The 22,864-nt window shown below is 38.4% G+C and overlaps 1 protein-coding gene across 1 annotated transcript in view; it reads left to right on the top strand.

Annotated features, from left to right (window-relative positions):
- Nucleotides 1-1,093: 1,093 nt before the first annotated feature.
- LOC135465386 (uncharacterized) overlaps nucleotides 1,094-22,864 on the top strand; it is a 60,301-nt gene continuing 38,530 nt past the window's right edge. The window contains exon 1 of the mRNA XM_064742607.1: nucleotides 1,094-1,216. The gene's annotated coding sequence lies outside the window, so the exon portion shown is untranslated. The remainder of the gene's footprint in view (nucleotides 1,217-22,864) is intronic.

Below are 22,864 nucleotides of genomic sequence, written 5' to 3'. Positions count from 1 at the left end.
TTTACATAATAATGATTACAGCGTTCCAGCATATGTTTTACGTATTAAGTATTCATAAAGATAAAATAATTGAACTTACATTACGGTTTTTAATCAAGTATTGCCGACCACATAGCTGATTTTTAAATATTGAAATGAAGTTCTCGAGCTGAATTAATGCTCATACTGAATACAAAAGAACATGGTTTGGGTTTTTTAAATGGTTACAGAATCTGTGCTGATTGGCTAACAGTGGAGACAAGCCTTCCTGGGTTAAATCTTACAGCCTTGGTCACGGTTGAATAAATATCATACTTATCATACCTAAAATCCAGTCTATCAGAACGGATTCCGTATACCTTTGATCATAACGTTTGGCTAACTCTGGACAAACGATTTGTTTATCTGTTATTATACTCCTCTAAGACAGATGACTGTTCATAGCTTTCCATCCACGAGAAACGATATAGATTTGTACATGATCTGTTCTGGGGAATTTGCATGGGGAGGAACTGCTAGTATCGGGCGAGAGTCCGGAAGCTCGGGCCTTTCAGATACCTAGAGACGCGTTATTAGGGGAGTTTGTCTGGTGACTAAATAAAGGTAGGAAGCCTGAATAGCCTGGGGAGCCTAAACTGTCCTTTAGCGGCAAGTCTTATTGTTTTGGGGTCTTGATGAAATAAATGACATCAATCTAGGCCCTATAAGGCTTATATCGGTCAAGAAAACAGGTTAGCACCGTAACCAGTAATTTGTCAACAAATATAGGCTAACTGAATATTTGTTTGTTTAATCTGAATTCGCCCACACTTTTATTGTGATAAAACCTTTAAAACAAGGAAAGAATTTGACAGGATCTGACTATTCCTGGAACATTGCCTTGCCTCAGTGTTCGGGTTTTCGGGGTGTTGTGGTGCGGTGATTAGGGAGGGTGATACTGGGTGATCAGTTATTGAACCTTGGGAGTATGATTGATTTTAAATACAGGACTTACATACTAGGTGTTAAAAATGCCGATCCACTGCGTGTGAAACCCGTAAATGTTTTAGACAAGTACAAGATGGCCGTCGTAGATTGCTGAGGTTGCCTTGAAAATCGTGTCAGTCGGTGACCTTTATGTGAGCACGCCGTGCGCACATGTAGGTCAATGCTGTCACGCTTGGATGGGAGAGGAGAGAGCAAAAGTTGGCACCTTGACAGCCTTCAAGATTGTAACTCGGCGGGAAGGTGGCCTCTGGTGAGTAACATAGAAGAACTGTACTCTCGTTTTGTCACGTATTCCATTGGTGTATACCTGTAGATGTCTCTGTCTTAATGAGTAACCAAACAGTGAGTAGAAGTTTCCAGTCCATTTGTTGTTGTTGTTGTAATATCGGCCATACAGTTTGAAGACGACACCGTCGTCGTGATCTAAAAGATCTTCACGCTGTGGAATTTTCTAGGACTTATTTTGGTTATGTTATACATTCTATTCCATTCTTCTAACCCAAGATCTATCTATGGTTCATAATGTTTTTGTGCACTTTGGGCGTTAAAACTCATTCATGAAGATTTTTGTGCTAATTATTACGGCGATTGGTGTTAATGTGACTAAATTTTTATTTCCTGGTATTCTAGCCCATGATTCTTAATTTGAAATTCGATAAAAATTGAAAAATTTTTAGATGCTTTTCCACAATATCCAACTTTCAAGAAGACAAAAGGTCCCTTAAATTTCATAGCCCTATATGCCAACGATGAAGTATATTGGTTGTATGGTTTTTGGTGACAGATTTTGATATTTAGTATGATCAATATAAGATTACATTATAATTCCTGCTACTGGGTTTATTTTAAACAAATCTACAGCAAGATATTAAGAAAACATATTGAAATCCTTCTCTCAGTGCCCAAATTTAATACAGTCTCTTCCTGTGCTGGGACAAGAAATGTAGCCCATCGACTCAAGAATTCATTAAGTAATCATGTAAATAACAGTATAATAACAGTACACATTGATGTCTGTGGCCTTTGAAATCGACAACCCTTCCATTGGAAAATTAACTGTGAAAATTCTGAAAATTTTGTGCAGAAAGAAAGAGAATACCAGTAATCAAAGTCAACTGCAAATCATTTGCGAGGAACCATAAATATTTTACCAAAAATACAGATTGACGTTAATCCATAACACATGGCAGAGAAATGAAGTCAACAGTGGCGCTTTTAATTGGGGATAGGCTGAAAGTGTCATAGGAGTTCATGCTGACCGTTGATGAGGATGTGTAATGTCAGTGAGGTTCCAGGCTCAGGTCCAGTTGCTCTTAGTTTAGTTTTTGTGTCAGGAGATTTGTCGTTACTAGGTGAATTGTGGCAATGTCTAAAATGGGTGGAACCAGTTGTCCTTAACTTAAACCTGACAGCTGTCATATAAGCAAAAAACTCACATTGCTGATAAAATTTTGGTACGTTTGACAAAGTTTTCTTGTAGGACATTATTATCTAAGTACAGATAATAGGCACTTCAGTTTAAGAAGCATCTCTGGTTGTAATATATTACATCTTACATGTATAATCATCAGATACTACATTCAAGTTACAAAAACAAATTTCCTGTTAACAAAGGGATGCTGACTTGTAAGTTTGCTGCAGTGTGAAATCGACCATTCGGTCTATGTAGGCTGAGGTGAATTAAAGTTTTTAGGTGATTTATTCATTATGTATTCAAGTGTGATCAATATTAGATTCTTTAACCCATGATCCCTGAACTCCTGTGTCAGCTAATCATCATCTACTCTGTATCTTTTTTTGATGTATTGTGGACAGAAGAACTCAGAAAGAAAGCAGCACACTATTATTTTTAAAGCACAAATGAAAGATTAAGAATAAATCTTAATTGCTTCAGCATGTGCGTGTTGCTGTGGAAGTATAAGAAACAAAGATACAAATGTACAGACTGATCACAATCAAAATCTATTTACTTACACTACTGTACATATATATCACATTGTTTAAAGCCAGTTCCAAGCACCTGGCATGAAGAAAAGAAGGGTCTTGACAGCTTTAATTGCTTTAATACAATACATTAGTATTTGGAAGCACTTTTTCGTTAATTATTGAAGGTTTTCTTGTGAAGCAAATCGATTACTGTGTGTATTTATTTTGATAAAAATGAGTTTTTAATACCTGGACATAATATCGTCCATACAGATATGAGGCAATTTACTTTTCCAGCATTAATGTTCCATATACAAGAATTCCAATGTCTGGCAGGTTACTTTGAGTTTCCTTGTGGATAAGAAAATGTCATAAGAAAGGCAATGTTGTTGCAAGAGTATTCTATGAGTATTATTCTGTGTAGACATAAAATTATACTTCTTGTGAAACCATGAAATTGGTTAATCCAACCAATGTAGTTTCTTCTCCAAATTCAAGTTTCAAAGGTGCATAAAGCACATTGAAAGTTACACCATTCATTTGCCAAATCATGGTTGAAAAGTTAGGGTATATAATTATATATATATATATATATATATATATATATATATATATATATATATATATACACATGTATGGAGATGTAGGTGTGATCAGTGTACTGGTACATGTATGCTGATGTCAAGCCATGGAGCCAGTCTGACCTGAGAACATTGGTCTAGTACATACACACATCAGTCTATACAGGTCTGGTTTACACCCCAGCCATCAGACCATAGTCTGGCCTCTTGTTTACCAACCCACTGTTTGAGCTGACAGGCTCTGCTACACCCTGTGGGTCTGCATGGCTGCCCCAAATTCACATCAAACCTGAGCACAGCTTCTATAAACAATAGGCAGATCAGGTTACTTCCAAATCTGTTGCTAACCTAGGCATGCCCCAGCAACTGCCCCCAAATCAACTCTGCTAAGGCTGGTTTTGGGCACTGAGCAACACTATAGATCGAGATAGAAGGTATATTTTAAGCAAGAAGTGGGTTCTTGGGAAATATCAGAAACATCAAAGAAAAGCTTTCAGCAGGAGAAAGTCATCAGATAGTCATCTTTTCATAATGATAGTGCACAATTGTTGTGCTCTCTTTCTTTTGGTGTACAGTTTTAAATCGGCCGTCATATTTGTGTCAAGAGTTATGTAGTGCTTAGCCAGTGGATGTGTGGGGGACCTGAACTTGTGCGTTGTACTATGACCATCTCTTCCTCAAGAGTTGATTGAAGTCTTTATCCTGATGGTGACATATAATGTCCCATTGTTCACAGAGATTTAGGTGACATCCGTGTTATATTGTGTACACAAGAGAACTGACACTTAAAAATAAAAAAAAATTGACTGAAAATAAAAATCCACCTTGTTATTTTGTACAATCTTTATGAATTTTATGATTTTACCTATTTTTCCCCACAAAATATATATTTCCACATATTGGATGATTTTCAAATTTTATTTTTGTCTTCTCGTATGACAAAAAGACAAAAGATTTCTTCTACTTTTAAAACAATTAAGATTGTTATGCCCATATGTGACAGTTTTTGTCTGTCTGGCATGCTTTTACTCCCCCCATGACCATTTAGATTATTTACACCTGAAATCATTAAAGAAAAGTGAGTTAATTATTCATTAAATATCAGCTGATGGAAAACATGTAGAAGTGAGAAACAGTTGGTAGAAACGTAGCAGCCCTTAAGTGCACACGTCTTTGACAGAAGAAACTTGAGGCTACATGTACATGTGCAGAAATGACCTGGTCGAAAGCTTCACATAGTTTTAAAGAGTTACAGGTTGGTGATGAAACTTTTTTACTGTTTACGCCTGAAGAATATCATCCAGGGTAAAGGCGATCAGCAAGATGTCACCAGCTCACCACTAGCAGACTTGCAGCAGGCGTCTAGCATTCTACCCCCATTCACCTAGCTGCCATGCAACAATTTACTCAGCGATGTGGTAATATTGATATCGTGAGCAGCAAACCATGTCATTGAATAACTGCACCATAGGCATACTACCCTCAGGTTGTGGGCTTGTAGAGAGCTAAGCTTGTGAATACAGGTGTTAGGTAAATACCTGTAATTAACTGGATGTTTCAACTACTGATGACCCTTTTGTTCACATTCTGTACTGCCTGTTGTACAAAAGCCAAAAAAAAGGGCGTTACGATTACCCTAAATGACCTAAAATCCAACCCACAAAAGTGCATTTTTAGAGGCAAATAAATGTCACAAAATATTATTTTTGGTGCTGAAAATTAAAATTTTCCAGTAGAATATCATTCTATGTTGTACACAAACCTCGAACACCTTTCTGAAGTCAATAGAACTCTCAGAATTCAGAAAAATGGGCAGGTTTGTCATGGACGAAATTTATGATCGTGTGAATCATGTGAAATTACATGCATGTATTTATGTAACTTACATGTAAGGTGTCAGACCGGCCCCGATAGCACAGTTGGTAGAACATCCACTGCGGTAGTGGTAGATCCAGTGTCAATCCTGGGTCGAGTCACACCTAACACTTTAAAAGAGGAAGTTGTAACCCTTGGTTGGTGTTCAGCATGAAGGGGATAGTGCAATGACTGGTTGACCCATATCATTATAATGGCACAGCTGATTTGTCTTCAGTGAAGCAGCACTAGATAAAAGAGCGGTGGAAATCCGTCCTGCAACAAGAAGGCAGCACATTACATGCACTCTAAGGATTCCTTGGTCGTCATATGACCGAGAAATTGTTAAGTGCGTGTTAAACCCCAAGCACTCACTCACTGCAGCTACCAGACCCTTGACCATTGAATCTAGAGTTACATACAAGAGCCTTCTTTGAAATTAGTTCTACCAAGATTCATTTTAAAGAATAATATGTGCTGTTTAACACCTTTGTCCTCTTTCCTTTCCCAATAGCCCCTCCCATCAAAGTTTCCCGAGCTATAAATCAGATTGTCATTGTACATGTTTTGCGTATAAGTGAAATGTTTTACCCCTCATCTCATACCCTTGTCCATTGATACATGTACAATGCAGGTTGCATTAATATTGACCAAAAGGTTTCAAATTCACAGTAAAACTGTATTAAAATGGAGGAGAATAGTGATCAGGACAGTAGAATATTCCAGGGAGATAACTCTTAGTCTTCCTGGAAACAAGGCTTCAGCTGTCAAAAACCATGATTGATAGGGTAGGAGCTTGCTCTGACAACTTTATTAGGTTTGTACAGCCTTTGATTATCCATTTCTGTCAAGAGATATGCTTGAAAAGGTTTTTCCCCAACATGTAATATGTACCCGTTATTTATGTTATGGCATGATCGTGTGTGCTTGGAAATTTTGATTTGTTGCATTACATGCATGGATGTCACATTACAAATTGTCATATATCTTATAGATCACTCACACTTATGGCCATTTTGAATCTCTAACAAAAGAATTTCATGGTCCAGTGTGTGTAGTCATAGGCACACTTGTGGAGATACCATGAACATTGTTTGTTAGAGATACAGCATGGTCTCAACTGCAAATCAACAATACTGAACTTGTAAATAACTTAAAGATTTCATTTTTAGAGGCCAATAAATGCCATAACATCTTACTTTTTGTGCTGAAACTTCTTCAGGAGGATATTATCCTACTTTCCAAATGACCCTCTAAATACCTTTCTAAGATCAGTAGAACTCTTAGAATCAGGCAAAATGTGTGAATCAGTCATGGGCGACTTAATCGTGGGCGACATCTTAGGTCCTTTACAGTATATTTACTTAAAATACAATTATATAGTTTATGGAAACAGAAACCATGTTGTGCATATTCAACTTGTCACATATTCTTTCCTTTAGATTCCAAGCTTTTAATTTTGGTCAGTGCATCTGTCTGTCTTGCTTCAGTTACCGAGGAATAACCATGTCAAATATTGTCCTATGTGGATAAAAAATTTTGTTCGCAGTTATACAATTTTGGAATGGGCCGTAAAGTCTCTGAATTTGCTTCATCAGTTATAACATTGTCTCTAGGACTGTATATGTCATGATCAAGGCTTTCAATTGCACTTTAACAAGTATGCAAGATGTTAAGGATATTATCAACAAAATTGCATTGTTGTCTTGTGACTTCATTGGATAATAGTGAGTGATTGAGTGCTTGGGGTTTAATGTAGTACTTAACAATTTTTCAGTCATATGACGACGAAGGAATCCTTAGAGTGCATGTGATGTGCCTCCTTCTTGCAGGACGAATTTGCACTGCTCTTTTATCTGGTGTTGCTTCACTGAGACGACTTACCGAAAGCAAGTAAGCCGCCCCACCCGAGCCATTATACTGATACCGGTCAGCCAGTCGTTGTACTGTTCCCTTCATGCTGAACACCAAGCAAGGAAGTTACAACTTCCTCTTTGAAAGTCTTAGGTGTGACTCGATCCAGGATTGACCCTGCTTCTACTGCTCCCAAAGCGGACGCTCTACCAACTGTCGGGGTGGCTATTGGGGCCAGTCCATTGGATAAAAGTTAAATCAACAACTAGCTTGAACATAACATGTAATAGTAGACATTACAAAAGGTTAATTGTCCATTCTTGTGGGCGGGGAATTGCCTTAAAGACTGTATCAGTGTAGAACACAAAATTTATTTTCCTCTATTGGTTGGACGGCCATTTTTCTGACCACGCACCTCATTTGTTGATTTCCTTGTACATGTTTTTATGAATATATCTATATGTACATGTATGAATCTGTCTATCTTGGTTTCTTTTCGTGCAGTTTATAAACAGTCCTATTACCCCAGCCACAATCTTCGCTGTGGCAGCCCCTCTCATGAAAACAAAAAAAAACAAACAACAAAATAGCAAGCAGCAGAGAAGCTGGCAGTAATTTTCTTCCTGTGGTTTCTGCCTTGTGGCTTTCAGCCCTCTCTGTTACTCTCTAATTAATACCCCAACTCTGCTGTGGTTTTACCCCCTTTCAGGCATTACAAGTTCCATATGTGACTTTTTAGTCAGCCTCAGTGTCTGACAAATTAGTTACCACATTCCTAGTGCCCCACTCTGCGTTTGGATTAATTATGACCTGGCCTGTCAGATCTCTGACACTTTATGCACTAAAGACATTAGGAACATGGTGTTTCTTGTGAGGCTCAGGTGGAGGGGGTCACAGCTTGTAGAATTTGTGTTAAGACCACAACACACAGCTGGTTCATACATATTATTGAAGTAGTTGATATATAAATGTTAAGAATATGTAAATATTTTTTTTTTTAGTTTGATTTTTTTTTATAACTTATAATCAACAAGTTTAGATTTTATTTTATTTGCATCAGAAGAAAACATGTAAGTTTGTTGTGGTTGTGCATAAAATTGAAAAGACACTCTCACAGAAATTTTGTGTGTGTAAACATACCTGCAAATTGTTCGATACAAACAAAATATGGAAGTGATATAATTTTGTGGGTGATATTTTCTGTCCACTAATTATGCTAGAAATAGTGTTTAATACATCACTCTGTAAACATATAAAAACCACAGATCTTGTTTGTTGACAGATTTACTCACCTATTTATGTTGAAGGAAGTTGCAACATTATAAAAATTCTAAATTAATTATTATCACTTTTTAAGGTGACATTGATCATATCAATTGCTGTAAAATTTATTTCTGTCCACCTCCAGATTTGGACATCCCAAGTTAACTGAGAGTTTATCTTTAGCAATATCTGTTTATGGTTGTGTAAAATTTTAGCAACGTTTTGTAACAAGTTTGTGGTTACATTTTCAGTTTAAAATAAACTTTTTGGTGTGTTTTAATACTTCACATGCCCACTGAGCTTGTCGACTAATTAAAACAGTTGTCGGTATAAATTTATGAACATGATCTATTATTATATAAATATACGTATTATAAATGATAAATGTATGGCAATTAAACGTAGATAATGTAATTTCATTGATTCTGTTCATTTAGCTATTCTGTAAACTAAGTTTGAGAAAATAGATTATGCATTATTTACAAGTGTACACCAATGTGCTATTCTTTTTCCTAAGTGCTAATGTTTTAAAGTTTTGACTTTTTCATATGAGTTGATTGATCTGGCGTAGTGAAATGTCTAAAATGAAATGTGTCAGTTAGCGTGCCCAGAGAAATTAACACATTCATCAGTTTCATACCACCCATCCCACCCCCCTCCACCACCAGTTAAACACACATCTTAAATCCTTCTGCTTTAACTCAATCCATCCATCCTTCTGCCTACCCCTATCCACACTTCCACCTCTCTCACCCACTACCAACCCGGCTCTTCCAACAACCCTGTGTTCTGCATGCACACTGTTGAACACCTCTTACAAGGCCTTCTGCTCTAACTCCCATCCATCCCTCCTGCCAGATTCCCCCTCCCCACTCACTACCTATCCCCTCTTCCTTGAGTCCTATCACCCCCTACCCCAACCCACCCTGTTGAAAACATCTTATATTTCTGGGATTCCCATCCATCCCATCTTCCTAACCACCATCTACAGTCCTGCAACTACTCCCCAACCCCACCTGAAATCTCCAACCAGTCAACCCTCACCAACCCACCCATCTGCCTACCACCCTCCTCCCTTAGCCCCAGGCTTCCTCCTGTAGAAAGCTGACCTGTATCCCCCACGCATGACCTGGCAGTCTAGTCATGTTACTGTGTCTAGACTGCTAGGGTGGAGTCACAACTCTGCCAGCTGATAGCTCCTTTCCCCCCTTCACTCCAAGTGTGTATGTTGTGGAGTTCAGCCAGCCTTGTGACTATGACCCAGGAACTGATGTAATACAGCTGTGCTGCAGCCAAAGGAATCAAACCTAGGATTAAACACCCACCCAGCTTGGCCTGAAAGGCTGTACATGTATACAGTTGCATTATTGTTGAATACCCAGGTTCTAATGGCTAAGTCACAGAATCTTTGCAGAGAAACATTGACTTCAGGAACTGTGTTAAGGATATACAAGTATATACAGTATCCATGCTGAAACTGATAGATACACATGTTCACATGACATACATGTGTACATATGGTAATATTTATATACACCTATGTGCATATAATCAGCATACATGTACATGTGTTTATTTGAATGTGAAATCCAAACACCAGAACTTGAATGAATTAATGAATGAATGGGTGTAATATCATCATTAGATATGCAGTCACCATATTACATGTACGTATGCTTTGTATGGTACTTACGCATTGTTTAACAGTGTGACAAGAGTTGGGGTAAAAAAACATTTTGTGTCAGGACTTTTTTTTTTTTTTTTTTTTTAACTTTTTGGACCAGTGTGTATTATGGTAATATCGCAGAGGATTTCCCAGCATTATGCGTATGGTCAAGGGTTTCTCCTGGGCTCTGTCTAGTTTCCTCCCACCATAATGTTGGCCACTGTTGTGAAGTATTCTTTAGTATGTCTTGAAACATCAGCTGGTGCCTGAGCAAGCTCATGCATTGTGTACACTTGTCACTTTCATGTATATACATGTACCAATAATTGATTTTAATTACATATTGATGTCAGGAAATCAATAAAAAGGGACTACTTTTTACGATCATTTGACAACAGATGTCACTATCTGACTTAAGATTTGGTTCCTTGATGATATTGTTTTAACGTGAGCAGGACGAGAACTGAAGTGTGTTGACTTGGCCTACATAGTAAATCTCTGATCTGTGGTGTTCCGTGTGCATGATGTGACCAGCAGGCGGAACCACTGTGGTGGGTGAAAATGCCCTGTCATGGATAAGTTATGTCACAGCTGCTCTGAGCCAATCAGCAGCATACTCGTTGGTCATTTGACTAAATATTGGAGGTGAAACCAAAGAGAATTTAACCCAGGTGAGATAGGCATCGAAGAAGATTTTATCACAAAACATGAAAAATATAGTTTTTGGCTAAGAAATTCTGTCTGTAAAGATAATTAGAATGTGTCTAGTCTTCAGATATGATGGTTTCATTGCTGTGTGGTACTTTGAACTTCAGAAGATTTTGGCAGAAATCGGCATTTCTCCCATTTAGCTCCATGTTATTTATCGATCACTTCCTGCTCCTTTCGCCAGGAACCTGGGTTAAAAACCTGAAACTTTTTGTCGAATTTTTTATTGCTGATTGTAGTGATAAGAAACTATACCTTTCAGAGCCAAAATCCTGATTGTTTGTGGTGGTTTGTATTAGGAAAGATGTGATATACATACTTTTGAGTAGGAAGTATCACTATATATATATATATATATATATATATATATATATATATATATAGACACAGATGTAGAACCCCTGCTGATATTAAAGCTGATATTAAATGTACACAGGTTACCACGAATTTGACAAACAGTCTATATAGTTGGTGAATGTCCATTCTGTGTTGCTGAATGTGAACATGGATATCAAGGCATCTGTGATGCTGAATGTGAACATGGATATCAAGGCATCTGTGTTGCTGAATGTGAACATGGATATCAAGGCATCTGTGTTGCTGAATGTGAACATGGATATCAAGGTATACATGTACATAGATGTTTGCCTTGGCTGATTTTTCATGGATAGTGAAATCTAGCTTCTCAGTGTGAATTTTCTTCAAAATGACCGGAAGGATATGCGTACCCGAGTCTATCTGATAACGTAGAAGTCTTGCTATATACCCTAAATCTTCAATAAACTTGACCACAGACATAGTGCATGTTGTGGCATATTAGACAGGGTGCGCACAGTCCTTGAAACTCCTTGAACTTGCTTGAAAAATACAATTTCATTTTCAAGTACTTGAAAGTCCTTAAAAAAGACAAATACTCCTGGAAACTCCTTAAAAATCTTAGTTTGTCCTGAACTTAAAAGTTGGTGTTACTCCAATGTACTGATCATAATGTTGCATTTAAATAAAGATAAATACAGATGGGTTGAAAAAAGGATTGATTTTTTTTTTTCAAAAAACACACGCTGCTAATCATTGGTCCATTATTTTGATGGCAATTGTTCTAAATGTAACTTTTGATAAACACCAGATATAGCTGGAAGAGACCAAACTGATTTCTAGCAGCTACCCCAAGGCAGATAAAAACGAATTACAGAAGGAGACCTTCAAGAGTCATGGCCATTAAGGAAGTATGGCTAAAGAAAAATAGTATTTATTACGAAATCTGATGAGTGTCTAAAAGTGATTGGATGAAAAAAAATAGTAAAAATACTAACCCAGAGGAAGCCCTGCATAATGATATATAGGCCGGATCAAAGAATGTGTCACATTACAGAGCTGAAGGGCAGATATTTCGTGCAAAAGCAAGCGTACTATTCAATATACAAGATGCAAATTAAAGCATCTATAATTCAGACTTAAAATTTAATCTATAATTTGCACCATGGTATGTTTAAACTAGCCATGAAAATGACAAAAAAAACTCCTGGAAAACTCCTTGAATTTCATTTTCATATACCTGTACGAACCCTGTCAGATGAATGCTCTCTGAAACGGACATGTTCTTTTAGAACTTTTGTGAAGTTCATATTTGCCCCTACATTTTCTTATCAATTGTATTTTAAAATTGGATCTTAAGTTGTACTTTGCTCGTTGAATTTATTGAAAAGCATGGTTTTGCCTTATATGAATTTCACGCCACTTTTGTCGTGGATCTCTGACCACCTGAAATAATAGATTTTAGATTTGTTGTCTAGAAATTAAACAAAAGTATACATATAGGCCTATTTCCTTCCAGATTATGAAATGCTACATTCTTGTTCCTAAATATCTTGCTTTCAGTGTCAACTGAAAAACTTCCCTGTGATCTACAGCCTTGGTTGATTGAGCCTTAGTGAAATGCCTCAGTTACATGTATGTGTAGTTTTTGGTTTGTTTGCGTCGTCTTAATTGTCTAACAGTAATTACTATTCATCTGATGACTGATAAAATCAAGATCTACCTGAACAACAGCATTTATTTAGATCTACCTGTTCTTTAGATTTACCTACAGCCAATAGATACCTATTGGTTAGTATGTATACGCGCAGCTGTTCATCATTGTTATCTAACCATGGATTCTTTACTAATGTATACTTTCCCTAAATGACTATAAATTTTGTCCAAGATTAACTTGTCCTAGAAGGGTGTATTCAGGTTTGTTTGAACATGGGATGATATTCTACAGAAAAATTGCAAATTTCAGCACCAAAAATAATATTTGTGACATTTTATTTGCCTGTAAAAATCCATTTTTTTGGACCAAATTTTTTGTCATTTAGGGTATGTATATTTGTACATCACATTAACTTAATTTAGAAAATTCTTCACTGATCAGTGGTGCCAGAAGGTCATCTTGTACAGTATACCTGATGGTGTACTCACCAATCCCCTATACTTGTTTGCCACCTTTCAGGGGGAGGTTGTTGTAAAGTATACATGATGGTGTACTCACCAATCCCCTATACTTGTTTGCCACCTGTCAGATGCAGGTTGTTGTACAGTGTATCTGATGGTGTACTCACCAATTCCCTATACTTGTTTGCCACCTTTCAGGGGGAGGTTATTGTAGAGTGTACATGATGGTGTACTCACCAATCCCCTATACTTGTTTGCCACCTGTCAGAGGCAGGTTGTTGTAGAATGCACCTGATGGTGTACTCACCAGTCCCCTATACTTATTTGCCACCTGTCAGAGGCAGGTTGTTGTAGAATGCACCTGATGATGTACTCACCAATCCCTTATACCTGTTTGCCACCTGTTGGGGGCAGATTGTTGTACAGTGTACCTGATGGTGTACTCACCAATCCCCTATACTTGTTTGCCACCTTTCAGAGGGAGGTTGTTGTACAGTGCACTGATGGTGTACTCACCAATCCCTTATACCTGTTTGCCACCTGTTGGGGGCAGATTGTTGTACAGTGTACCTGATGGTGTACTCACCAATCCCCTATACTTGTTTGCCACCTTTCAGAGGGAGGTTGTTGTAGAGTGTACATGATGGTGTACTCACCAATCCCCTGTCAGAGGCAGGTTGTTGTAGAATGCACCTGATGATGTACTCACCAATCCCCTATACTTGTTTGCCACCTGTCAGAGGCAGATTGTTGTACAGTGTACCTGATGGTGTACTCACCAATCCCCTATACTTATTTGCCACCAGTGAGGGGCAGGTTGTTGTACAGTGTAGCTGATGGTGTACTCACCAATCTCCTATACTTGTTTGCCACCTTTCAGAGGGAGGTTGTTGTAGAGTGTACATGATGGTGTACTCACCAATCCCCTATACTTGTTTGCCACCTGTCAGAGGCAGGTTGTTGTAGAATGCACCTGATGGTGTACTCACCAATCCCCTATACTTATTTGCCACCTGTCAGAGGCAGGTTGTTGTAGAGTGTACATGATGGTGTACTCACCAATCCCCTATACTTATTTGCCACCTGTCAGAGGCAGGTTGTTGTACAGTGTACATGATGGTGTACTCACCAATCCCCTATACTTGTTTGCCACCTGTCAGAGGCAGGTTGTTGTAGAATGCACCTGATGGTGTACTCACCAATCCCCTATACTTATTTGCCACCTGTCAGAGGGAGGTTGTTGTAGAATGCACCTGATGATGTACTCACCAATCCCTTATACCTGTTTGCCACCTGTTGGGGGCAGATTGTTGTACAGTGTACCTGATGGTGTACTCACCAATCTCCTATGCTTGATAGCCACCTGTCAGAGGGAGGTTGTTGTACAGTGCACCTGATCGTGTACTCACCAATCTCCTATACTTGTTTGCCACCAGTGAGGGGCAGGTTGTTGTACAGTGTAGCTGATGGTGTACTCACCAATCCCCTATACTTGTTTACCACCTGTCAGAGGCAGATTGTTGTACAGTGCACTGATGGTGTACTCACCAATCCCTTATACCTGTTTGCCACCTGTTGGGGGCAGATTGTTGTACAGAGTACCTGATGGTGTACTCACCAATCCACTGTACTTGTTAGCCACCTGTCAGAGGCAGATTGTTTGTAAGGCAACACCTATTCTATACTGTGTTTAACGAGCGAGCTTAGGCTAAATCCAAATTTGAAATAAAAGTAAAATCGTTTCGTATGTTTCCTCTGATCTTAATGCTGTTATGACTTCCCAGTTTTTCAAGGTTTACCAGCCAAAGACCTATCTTTAACAGGAAAAGTTGCTGGGACAGTGTGCATTTCCCACAGATTAAATGATTTTTCATTTATATTTGTATGCCCGCCTCTCACATGAAGAAAAGCTTCATTCTGCCCTGTGAAACAAAAATTGTAATTGGTGTGGCCTGACCATACATTCACTCAGCATAGTTGTATACTGTCAGCAGGTATTGTGCCGTTTAGTAATTCCTACCTTGTACTGAAGCACATCCATGTGATATTGGCTTGTCTCATTGACTCCATACCTCTTTGTCAAGCATAACTGAAACATGATCGTTTAAGTCAGCTTTTTTAGGGGTTCTTTTAGTTCCGCCAGGGGTGTTGCATGATGTACATATAAAAGCTTACCACGCATCATTTCCTCAGTAAAGCACGGTACAATTTCCGGACATTGGAGGTACATTGAGGATCCAACAAAGTTGTGGGCAACGAGAATGGATGCGTGGGAATTAACCAACCTGCTGGTCATGGAAGGCATGTCATGTGGCACAGATAATACCTGTATGTGGACATACATGTATATATATGTACAGGTATGCTGTGCTGAGATCAAATCCGTTCATTTAGCAGGTAGATGTAAATGATGCTACAGTCTAAGATAGCTTTTGTAAAGCTTAACAGATTAGGTTGACTATTTTTTGTGACTCCCCCCCCCGCTAAAAAAAACAAAAAAAAAAAAAAAAAAAAAAAAAAAAACAAGAAAAACAAAACAAATGAAGAACAAGGAATTTCGTGCCATTTCATTTTATAGCAATTGGATTCTCTTGTGCAGATGAGAATTATCTCCCTTTGATTTCCATTTGACTAGCACTTCCACTGACTTTATTCATGTGGCTTTGGCACAGGTATGCAAATTTAAGGTTTTGCAAGCAATTTTCACTAAAATGTCACAGATGTTGATGTTCTGTGATACATGTACATTTATGCACATGTATGCGTAAAACAAGTGTTGTATTTACCCTCTTGAAAAGTTTGGTGTGTAAAATGCACTTTCAGAAACATATAAGTCCTTCAAAAGACACTTCTGATGCCAACACAAAAGCATTTATTCAAACTTCACAAAATATCATATGTAGTATATGTACATACTAGTACATGTTGCGCTATATTAAGGGGAATGAGTTGATCAGAATTAAGCAAAATGTGTCACTTAAAAAAAATACAATGCAAACTTCAGGTATTTGTATTTGATTTGATTTGTTAACTCTCCTCATCTTTAGATCGTGATCAACATTTAATACCTCATCATCCAGGCCATACCTCAGGAACATCAGCTGTATCCAGAAATACATTTCTGATGTACAACACAAGTGACCGATGTACTCGTATGTACTACGTATAGGTTGTCCTTGGGCTTAAATGTATAATTGTAAAAGGTAACCATGAGCTTAAGGATTAGTAAATCTGTAAAGTTAAAGATAATACACGTATTCAAGTTAAACATGAACAATTTATTTATTTATTCGATTTGTGTTTTACACCGTACTCAAGAATATTTCACTTATATGATGGCGGCCAGCATTGTGGTGGGAGGAAACCGGGCAGAGCCCAGGGGGAACCCACGGCCATGTGGAGGATGCTGGCAGACCTTCCCACATATGGCTGGAGAGGAAGTCAGCATGAGCTGGATTTGAACTCTCAGGAACTGCATGGGTGGGAGGCTCCTGGGTCATTATGCTGTGCTAGCCAACTGAGCCATGGTGACCCCCTAAATTTGAATTAAAGGAGAAGAAAATTTAAATATCAGTCAGATACCATTGAAAAGAGTAGGCATTTCCTCGCAGGTGCATACCATAAAAAAATTCTAATATGTACCTCAAGTTGATAAATTATAAATAAAGTCAGCGCCAACATCCAATGTGGGCGATTCCATTTTGCCTAAGAACTAGTCCTGAAGTCTTCTGTGTTAGGAGGAGAATTGCCGTCAGAAACCGCCGAAGTGCAATTCGTACATTTCCGGTAGAACTCTTCTTCCCAGAAGGTAGTGACCAGTACAGTTCGTTTTATATTTGACGATCGGGAAACCAGAATGTTGGACGTAGGTTCTGAGTTTACACAAATAAGCCGGCAGTTTTATCGACTCTCATTGGCTGAGAGGCAACACACCCCCAGCATAAATTACAGGGTGTTAAAGATGGAGGACACGATGAACTCAGCGATTTATGCCAGCTTTGCCGTTTTCAGGCTTTACATGTTTTGCAAGGAAAAATTGCACAATTATGCAACAGGCACCACCAGATAGAAAAAAATGTGCTCTTTTCAGCCTATAGTGCCATGTTTTTAAGTTTTCTTCACCTTTAAACTGTACAGGTACAGTATGTAGTGGTCTTGTTAACTGTAACCAGGTATGTATGGATTCATCTCAAGTGTTTCGACAGGAAAACTGGTGCAGTATTGGATTACATCAGTTTAGGTCAGATCAGCCCTGGGTGTATCCAGGTCAACTTGTGACCCTAGTCTCCTACCCATTGGGAGCGATGATTGATTGGTCATGTTACACAATATCCCTTTTATTATGCACGGTTCAGTGGTCAGGAAAATTACCAAGCTATCCCTGTGATATCCTAGAAGCTCCAGAATTAAGGTTGCATGGTCGACTTGCACCCAATCTCCACCAGAGGGTTTCGGAGCATTGGAGTGCAATCGGATCCTGCCATGGTTGGCTGTTCCTGTAATTAGTTATGCGACAGGGTGCGGACTCGCGTAACCGTACCACAGGGATAAATGCTAACGAGGATTTTGTGTACATATAGGTAAAGCTCTGTGCCTCGATTCAGTTTCCAATTCCCTAGCTTATCCATCACAGACAAAACAAGGCGTTCTAATACAGGTAATATAACCTTTTAATAAGCTCTGCTACAGTGAACCATAAAGTTAAACCTCACAACACAAAGATTTTTCAAGATTTAATTAAACTTACTTGGTCACCCTATAGTGTACATCACAGTAACATTCATGCACTTATGCAGTGTTACATATGTGTACATTTGGTTCATAAAAAGTGCAAAACTTTTCAGTTCATGTCCCATGGACAGTTTCATCCCTCAGCTGCCTCTTGATTTTCATTGCCACATTCCTACACATGTACACACAAGGACACATTCAAGCATATGTAACTGATTTGGCCACAGATACCATGTTGGTCCACAGTGCTTTCAAACAATTCTCACCTTCCTAGTTGTATTCATTGTCATGTTACCTACATACTTGTACCAATTTGGGCCACTTCGGTTATATACTTAAGAGCTTTACTCACACTGTTTCAACTTAAAACTTTCTCATCTTGTCTGCACTTATGAAGTCTGTCTGCTTACATCATGTAGCTTCATTCATTCTGTCTACTTGTACATGTACCGACTTACCAACTTGACTCATTGTGCCTACTTACCAACTTGACTCACTGTGTCTACTTACCAACTTGACTCGCTTTATTTACTTACCAACTTAACTCACTGTGCCTATTTACCAACTTGACTCACTGTACTAACTTACCAACTTGACTTACTGTGCCTATTTACCAACTTAGCCACTTGACTCACTATGCCTTCTTACCAACTCGACTCACTGTGTCTACTTATCAACTTGACTCATTTTGCCTACTTACCAGCTTTACTTCCCCTTCCTACTTACCAACTTGACTCACTGTGCCAACTTAGCAACTTGACTCATTGTGCCTACGTACCAACTTGACTCACTTTGTCTACTTAGCAACTTAACTCACTGTGCCTATTTACCAACTTGACTCATTGTACTAACTTAGCAACTTGACTTACTGTGCCTGTTTACGAACTTGACTCACTGTGCCTTCTTACCAACTTGACTCACTGTGTCTACTTACCAACTTGACTCACTTTGCCTACTTACCAGCTTTACTTCCCCTCCTACTTACCAACTTGACTCACTGTGCCAACTTACCAACTTGACTCACTGTGCCAACTTACCAACTTGACTCACTTTGCCTACTTACCAGCTTTTCTATCTCTTCCTTATCAACTTGACTTACTGTGCCTATTTACCAACTTGACTCACTGTGCCAACTTACCAACTTGACTCACTATGCTTTCTTACCAACTTGACTCACTGTGTCTACTTACCAACTTGACTCACTTTGCCTACTTACCAACTTTACTCACTGTGCCAACTTATCAACTTGACTCATTGTGCCAACGTACTAACTTGACTCACATGGCCTGCTTACCAGGTTTACTTCCCCTTCCTTCTTGCCAACTAAACAGGTAGCCAGTTTTACTCTCCCTTCCTAAATCACCTTATTTTTTCCACCTTGCCTACTAACCAATTTCCCTTACGTTGCTACTAATGTAAACTTTACTGGCCCTTCTTACTTACAAGCTATACTCACTATACTCACCTACTTATGAATCATACTCACTTGTCCTGCTTACAAACTGTACTCACTCACCTCTTTATAAACTGTCCTCACCTACACCTATGTGTACCTACTTACAAAATTTACTGGTCCTTCAAACTTACAAATTCATTCATTCTTTCTTTCTTACAAAGTATACTCTCTTCTCCTAATTATGAATCACACTCATGTGTTCTGTTTATAAACTGTACTCACTCACCTATTTATAAACTGTACTCACCTGCCTATTTACAACAGTACTCACCCTGCCTAATTACAAACTATACTAACCATACCTACTTTCAAGCTGTACTCACTCTGCCTACTTACAAACTGTACTCACTCTGCCTACTTACAAACTGTACTCACTCTGCCTACTTATAAACTGTACTCACTCTGCCTACTTACAAACTGTACTCACTCTGCCTACTTATAAACTGTACTCACTCTGCCTACTTATAAACTGTACTCACCTGCCTATTTACAACAGTACTCACCCTGCCTAATTACAAACTATACTAACCATACCTACTTTCAAACTGTACTCACTCTGCCTACTTACAAACTGTACTCGTTCTGCCTACTTACAAACTGTACTCGCTCTGCCTACTTACAAACTGTACTCACTCTGCCTACTTTCAAACTGTACTCACTCTGCCTACTTACAAACTGTACTCGCTCTGCCTACCTACAAACTGTACTCGCTCTGCCTACTTACAAACTGTACTCGCTCTGCCTACTTACAAACTGTACTCGCTCTGCCTACTTACAACTGTACTCACTCTGCCTACTCTAATACCGGATATCCATTCTATCTACATACATGATACTTATCAACATTTACTCACTGCATCTGCATGTGAACTTTGCTCATGATACATGGATGCCAACTGAACACATCTTACATACCCTAATTCCTCAACCTTTTTGCATATGTGAAAAAGCACCTTTCAATGCAATTTATGCACAGTTGCTTCGATTGGCCAGTTTTAGGGCTTCACAAAAAGAAGGATTTTAAAAGTCCACACAGAATAATGCCTTCAGAATATACTTGAATAAACACCTTGCGAAACATGCGAAAAAGGTGAAGAACTACAACATTTACTAACCATACTCTGCCTGCCTACTGGTACTTCTAAGTAGACAGGGTGATTAAAGATGGATTAGATAAAAATTCCATAGATTAGCTAGTATACACCGCACTTGTAGGATACATATAGATAATGACGATTAGTCAGGCAAATTACAACTAGCATCACGTGTGTGACTTTGTACAGTTATCTGGCAGTTCTGATACAGAGTAAATAGTACAAGTTTATTGAGGTACTGTCTGATATTCACCAGCCCAGCTGGAACAGGGACATAAATGAAGGGCCCATCATGTGCACAATATATTAAGTTTCTTTGCCTATCTATTTTGAGCTTGCAGATCTCTAGTAACATTCAGCGGGCTATGAGGAGCCTTGCTGAGGCAAAGGGTTTTTGATAATATATATGTATAAAAAAAAGAAGAAGAAAAAGTACTTCCGAGCTGAGTGACAGGCATATCCTGCTCTTGAGATTGTATATGATTTAACCAATGAAGGATTTGCTAGAGGTCTGTGCTGTTGTTCAAGTTAGTGACAAAGTTCTTCTTGTATTACTCTGCTTCCTCAGCCTTTTTCCACATGATTGCAAGATCATGCCTATTTAGGCATTATTCTGTGCAGACGGATAAAATTATGGTTTTTGTGAAGCCCTGAATTTGGCCCACATAACCTGCATGTATGTAAAATTAAAATTATGCTTTTTGTGAAGCCCTGAATTTGGCCCACACAACCTACATGTATGTAAAATTAAAATTATGCTTTTTGTGAAGCCCTGAATTTGGCCCACATAACCTACATGTATGTAAAATTAAAATTATGCTTTTTGTGAAGCCCTGAATTTGGCCCACATAACCTACATGTATGTAAAATTAAAATTATGCTTTTTGTGAAGCCCTGAATTTGGCCCACATAACCTACATGTATGTAAAATTAAAATTATGCTTTTGTGAAGCCCTGAATTTGGCCCACACAACCTACATGTATGTAAAATTAAAATTATGCTTTTTGTGAAGCCCTGAATTTGGCCACCATACACTATTATGCTTTTTTGTGAAGCCCTGAATTCGGCCACCATAACCAGTGTAGTTTTGTTTCCAAAATTAAATTTATAAAGTGTATAAATCGTACTGAAAGTTGAGGTTGAGGAATTAAAATAAAATCTGTCTGGCAGAGTAATTGTTGTCTTGGCTTGTTTTGGTGGGCTTGAAACACTGGTAATCCATGGGATTACTTCATGCATGATTTTATAAAAAGTGTGTTGATTTTTCATTCATTCATTTTGCAGTTTGTCCTCAAAAATTTGATATACCCTCCTACATGTAATTCTTAGCCTTTTCAGCTGCTTATGTGGCAGATATTTTTAAACATTCTGAGAGAACTATTGGGTGTAGAGAAATAATTTGCACGGTTTTGGGAAGACTGCATCTTCAGTGAAACAAACGAATCATTTTAGCCTCATTTTTATAATAATTGTATGGATAAATTCCACTCTAAAACTGTTCTGGAGGTTGAAAAGGTTGAAGATTTACAGTGTCATTGAAATATTATTAAATCTGTCCTGAGTGGATGTTTTTTTCAGAAAGTTTGTTCATAATTATATAATAATAATCACACAACCTTCTACTTGTATGTGTAGATCAAAATGCAAAATGGACCCCAAATGTTATCAAGATGATGAAGATCATTCATTGATTAGATGATAATGTCTTTTTTTTTTATTATGTTCTGAAGCTGTAGAATGTTAGGTGAACATCATGTCATGTAAAGAGCATCCGCTTCAGGAGGCGGTAGATCCAATGTCATTCCCGGGTCGAAGTTATAACTTCCTCGCTTGGTGTTCAGCATGAAGGGGATACTGCAATGGGTGGGTGACCCTTATCAGTGTAATGGCTTGGGCGGGGTGGCTTACTTGCCTTCTGTAAGTCGTCTCAGTGAATTAGCCCATAAAAGAGCGGTAAAAATCTGTCCTGCAACGAGAAGGCACATTACATGCATTCTAAGGATTCCTCATATGACGTCATATGACTGAAAAATAGTTAAGTACGACGTTAAACTGCAAGCACTCACTCACTCACGTCATGTAAAATGCTTGTGCATCCAGTATACTAAAGGAGGGATCAATTCCGCTTCAGTCATGAAGAAAATGTGTGTTAAGTACAGGTATAAATGTGAGTCCCGAGGAGTGTTATGAAGCATGTAATGTCACAGAATTCTGGACCACACCATTCATCCTGCTTGTTCATTATGTACAAGTATAGAAAGATGCAGTTCTAACTTTTACACACAGATTTCACACAATCTACCCAATAAGCTCGAGTATAGTCAGCCATTA

The sequence above is a fragment of the Liolophura sinensis genome, chromosome 5 (assembly GCF_032854445.1).
Source record: "Liolophura sinensis isolate JHLJ2023 chromosome 5, CUHK_Ljap_v2, whole genome shotgun sequence".
NCBI classification, from domain to species: Eukaryota; Metazoa; Mollusca; class Polyplacophora; order Chitonida; family Chitonidae; genus Liolophura; species Liolophura sinensis.
Note: the sequence above shows the minus strand (reverse complement) of the source record. Positions and strands in the feature narration are given on the sequence as shown.